The sequence below is a fragment of the Myodes glareolus genome, chromosome 12 (assembly GCF_982192425.1).
Source record: "Myodes glareolus chromosome 12, mMyoGla1.1, whole genome shotgun sequence".
Classification (NCBI taxonomy): Eukaryota; Metazoa; Chordata; class Mammalia; order Rodentia; family Cricetidae; genus Myodes; species Myodes glareolus.
This window is the reverse complement of record NC_142037.1, coordinates 77994813-78000524: the sequence shown is the minus strand read 5'-3', so window position 1 is coordinate 78000524 and position 5712 is coordinate 77994813. Positions and strand designations below refer to the sequence as shown.

Below are 5712 nucleotides of genomic sequence, written 5' to 3'. Positions count from 1 at the left end.
CCAGGTACTCTAGCACCGCTTGCTAAAACCAACATCTTTTCTACTGCTTTGTTTCTGCTTAGTTATCTGATGTCAGTCAGCTGTGTTTTCCAAGTGTCTCTATGATCTCTCCTTTCAATTCTATTTCTGTATTGGCTGAATTGTTGTCTACCCTTTCTTGATTGACATAAGAGCATTTTTAAGTTGAGGGAAATGTATGGCAATATAATAAAGTTAAGGCTAATTTGGGGTCGCACCTTTTCAAGGTTTCTCATTTTAACATGTGGTTGAAATTATAAGTGAGTGTAAATGTCATGAGTGTAGAGGAAGCTTCTATCCCACCTGATCTCACAGTCATTCAGAACCAAAGAAACACACAGAGGCTTATATCAGTTATAAACTGCTTGGCTCTGTTTTATTATTAACTAGCTCTTAGAACTTAAACTAACCCATAATTCTTGTCTATGTTTACCCATGTGGTTTGGTACCTTTTATCAGTAAAGCATTCTCATCTTGCTTCCTCTGCATCTGGCTGGTGACTGCACCTCTGCCTATCCTTTTCCCAGATTTCTCCTAGTCTGGTCACTCTACCTATACTATCTGTCTGGCTACTGGCCAATCAGCGTTTTATTAAACCAATATGAGTGACAAATCTTTACAGTGTACAGGAGCATTATCCCATAGCACAAGGTTATCATTAAAAAGAAAAACAATGATTTCTCTTTTCCTTTGTTACCTGAAGTCTCTCCTCTTCCATATTAAAACTCCATAAAAACTAATTATATGTATGCTCTGATTTGCAAAACCAAGTCTTCTCCTCTTCCTTGGATTCCTAAAAAAATTGTTTTGGAAACCTTTAGGAGACCAAAAGAGGAAGCATGAGAAGAATCACCAATTTTTAGATTTCCTCTACCACCCCTGCTACCTTGACAAAGTTTAGCGTGAGAAAGGTGACAATGTTTGCCATGAGGACTGGGGTGTCAGGGAGGCCCATACTAATTTCAGAATGAAACTTGATGGTAAGAGACTTAAGGTGTCATAGTAAAAGAACTGATTTGTATCCCTACCAAGACAGGTAAGCAGAAAATTCCGTTCTTTTTTTTTTTTTTTAATAAAATAGCCCCATATTGGTTTAGAATTATCCTTTTACCTAACAGGAAAAGGAACCAAGACTCAAACCACAATTTCGCATGAGAATGGCAGCAACCCATGGTTTCCCTACCCTCTTGTTTTCCTTCACAGTGATTCAAGAATTTCAAAGCAAATAGATAGAGAAGAACCTAGGCAATTAAGCACAGTGAGAGGGGAAACCCATGAAGGATTGAAAAATGAAGACAAACAGGGATGACGTTCTCCAAAGAGGGGGTTATCCTGGGGTGGCTAAGACACAGGAGTAGTGGGCACACAGACAAAGAAGCCCTATGTGAAGAAAGATGCAAATGTATTGCTTCATGATGGAGGCTTGGAGGCCCGGCTCCCAACCAGGTACCTTTATTTAATTTAAACTATTGACTCATTTCTAGACACACATAGTATTTCATAAAATTGTTCTTTGAACAATGTGGAAACTTCTAAAAGAACTTTCATCTCAAAAACCCCACTGCTCAGTTTTGAATTGTGTTCCTTAATTGTTTCCATTTCTTGAAGATAGACATGCACAGGTTGACAAGGATGTAAACATAGTGCAGATGCTGGGCTGAAGTTTGATTGTATCTTCATATTGTAAACATTCCCCGAGATGCACATTCTTTACATTTGGACTTTTATTCTTCTGAACCAGTGTGTGCCTATTGATTGCACTTTTTAATGTTTGGGATGTGTGTGTGTGTGTGTGTGTGTGTGTGTGTGTGTGTGTGTGTGTGACATTTACTGTAAGGAGGGATGTTGCAAAGGATATTTATGGCATTATGATATTCACACACACACACGCATACACACATATATATTATTTATCATTTATTCTTATCCCTTAGAAATTAGAGTAAATTCTTTTCAGAAATCAACGTTGAACCAAAGTATGTGAATGTGCTCTTGAATCTGAATAGCTAATGTCATAGTTACTCCTTCAGCACTTGGTTCTACTGACTGCTATTGAACTGGCTTCAGTAGTTCTATTTTACCAGAGAGTGTCAGTTGCAATTAAAATCTTAATTTTTATGTTATGTAAAAACTCGACAGTATGAAGAAATAGTGAATAAAGCATTAGCAAAAATGAGAGAGCAGTTGGTGAGTAATATTTTCCTACACGGAGAATATGAAGATGAGAGACAGGATACAATGAACTCAAGAACACTGTCTCATTTCTCTGAATGGCAGCCTGGGAGTGAAGATTTGTGTTGACTTTTGGAAGCTAGCACTTGTTTTCAATGAGATATCATTTGGCTTTTGAGTGTGTGAAAATAGAAGTAAATTCCAGTTAGATGTTATTTTGTTTCTAAAAAAAATTAGTTTTATCTGATTTTATTTTATCAGGAGAAATATACTAGTATCTAGACAAAATAAAGCATCTTTCTCTTGTCTCTAAATTCCTCACTGTAGAATTGACTGAAGATGCCTAAAAATTTAAAAATATCAGTAGACCCCTATTGACTACATTTTATACAATCAATGTTTTTAACTTGGAGTGACATCCACTCACATTAGGTCATTTAAAGATCTATTGTTCATGTTTTTTCTGCTGGAAGATCCAAGACCATGAAATTCATGGACCTTATCAGTCTAAATGGTTCTTTAATGAATTAGTGATTAAAAATGGAAGTGATCATTTCTTGAGTTTGGCTGATAAACTAGAAGCAACACTTTTATAGATGTGGAGGCTTCTAAAAATTGTGCATGATAAACTGTTTGCAATGTCTCAGCATTTTGAAAGTCAGTGCCTTCCAATTAGAAGTTCTAAATGTTCTTCGGATGTCCAAATGCTTCAGTTTTATAATTGTGCCTCATACCTGTGGATAATAAAGAGAGGAATAAGCAACCTGTCATGTGGTCAGTGAGTTTCTGCGGGGTCTTAGAAAATGAAGCAGAAGGGTGTGCCAGGCTTACACTCCTCAAGGAATCAGTAGAGAGCGTAATCAGAAAGGCGAGAGTGTGTTTGGAAAGTGAGAAGGGAGCTATCAAAACACGTGGCCCATCCTTCAGCCTCTAAACATGCTTGTCAGTCCTTATTGCCAGAATCCACCTGCATCCCAGACAGAAGCACTATGCAGATTACATCTTCCTCATCACGGGGAGCAGGTGGGGGGCACTATGTGTCTTTTGTGTGCAGCTGGCCTGTGCTATTAAGGAAAAACCAGGGGAGGTACTGAAGAAGCCCTGCTTCTCACTGCTGAACCATTTGCCACGGACAGAGATAGGCAGCCTTTGCTCTGAGCTGTGAGCACATTGTTAACTCCACCAGATTCCAATGGCTGGTACCAAATCCAATGGGCACACAGATGGCGCTGGTGAAACTAAATGGATCATGAATCAAAATAAGGAATCAAACATGGGAAAGAGGCAGGTAAGGAGAAAGGGGGCATTTGATAGGGTGGGAGGGATTAGAAAGTTTAGGACCATGAGCAATCAGATTATATACATAAACACGTGGCATGACAAAATTAATCATTAAGAACTACTCCTCAATAAAGGAAAGAATAAAATGTAAGTGAGGCTACTATAACAGAGACTAACTGTGGAGCACATGCTAGCACTGGGTTATGTGCATGGACAGGAACTAAGTTCAGCTGAGAGTGCTCAACTCTTTCAGGGAAAATCCTGATTCTTTGTGAGTCCTTTTTTTAAAGATAAGTAATGTAAAGACCAGCAAATAGCCTTTTGGCTCTTCGGCCGTCAGTGAGGCAACATGGGTCACCAGCAACTCTACTGGAATCACCCACAGAAGTTCGGCCAGGGATCCCGCTCCAGCTGCGTCTGCTCAAACTGCCACGGTCTGATCTGGAAATACAGGCTGAACATGTGCCTCCAGTGTTTCCGGCAGTACGCGAAGGACATCGGCTTCATTAAGTTGGACTAAGCGACCTTGAATGGATTCTTCAAGACTCTACCCAGTGAAACAGATCAATGCCAGTCTTTGTACATAAGAATAAGAAAAAGTGAAGACCTTCAAAAAAAAAAAAGACCAGCAAATAGACCCTCATTCCAACTCTTCACTTTGCCATTGATAATTATAATAAATGCAAGAAATGCTGATATTTTTAATATATGCATATGCAGTATGTTCTTAGGTAGATGTGTACTGCCACATAGGCCATGCCTTGTCTGACTTGCTCACTAACACAGAGAAAATTATATCATTGATTTTTTTTTGAGAAAGTGATAAAACATGAAGGTATTGAAAAAAGGTATGATTCTATCAATAACACTTATTACGATTCTTTATTTTGCCATTAGCTTATAGCAGTTATGAAAGACACTATTTTGATTTGCTTTGATTCATAGCAAACCATCTCAAATATGAAGTTCCATGATCAACTAGAATGCTTTAATCTGAACCCCTTGGCCTAAGGCTGGGTGACAAGGGCTCAAAGAACATTTATTGGTACAGCAGGGATGGCACCTTCTTGTGCAGTCTGGGTCATTCCCTTTGGTGATGAAAGGATTCTAGCAACTAAGAAAAAGCCTCATTCATCACAGCCTTGGTCACTATTCTAAGTCATATTGCCAATCCAAAGTACATCTCTTGATTTGAATGAATGGGAAATATGATGGGTGATTTCTTTTCTTTGTTTAAAAATGTCTGCAGAAGGCCAGTGTGAGAGAAGCTGGGGAGCTGAGAAGTTATACCCCAGGTTTCCTAGAGTTCTTAGGCTTTGCTCTGAGTGGAGTAAACATGGCTTCGGGGTAAGGAAGAGGAGGAAGTGGGTGTTCTGTGATTCACAACTGTAGACAAAGATCTCTGATAGTCTGAAATTTAGTGAAGATCATGCTGTATCTCTGACCCCTTTAGTGCTACAAAGTGGGAAATGCCATCTTCCATGATGCAAAATTGCCATTGACATGCGACATTGTAGTCAGTGGCTTCCCAGAAATCTTTGCTGCAAGCCATAGGAGCAGACGCTTTCGAGATTTTCCTCCGCCTGCTAAGCTGTGCTGCCTAAGTAGCTCTGCCATGCTAAACCCTCTTCTGTTCTCATAGCCCACGAGGGTACTGAGGACTGTTCTCCACAGGAAGTGACAAGGAAGATTGGCAGCACAGACTGAGTGCCCCGCATCCTTAACTTCTGGGCTGGTTTGTGGTCAGTTGGAACAAGAACAATGCGGGGGGACATTCAGCGTGTGCATTTAGGTATTTTTTGGGGGGGGAAGGTTCAATATGCCTCTACAAGACACATTGTAGAAAAAATAAAGCAAATACAGTCAATTCTTGTTGGATTTGTCACTGACCTTGCCATGTGAAACTGCCAGAAAAAATGATGCAAGAAGACAACTCATTTTAGGGTTTTGGGTATACAGAAAAAGTGTACACACAATCCAGATCAAGATTGTAAAATAAGAGTGTTGTCGTCATCCACTGTTGCTGTTCTGTGTTCAGGGACTTCAGTTATACAAATCCATTTCACCCTCCCTAAAAGTAAGTACCAGTTATTTTTGGTCTACACAGTTTGTAAGAGGAATCAGGTTTTGGTGTTAATCAGGGTAAAATATTAAATAGCCTCAGTGAGACATCTGCGTATACTTGTAGACAGATAATGAAATCATTGAAGAATGCTTTATACAGAAATGCTATTCAAGGAT

At 39.3% G+C, this 5712-nt stretch overlaps 1 pseudogene; it reads left to right on the top strand.

Moving 5' to 3' along the window:
- The first annotated feature begins 3807 nt into the window (after positions 1-3807).
- LOC125392466 (small ribosomal subunit protein uS14 pseudogene) lies at positions 3808-4058 on the top strand (annotated as a pseudogene).
- Positions 4059-5712: the final 1654 nt, after the last annotated feature.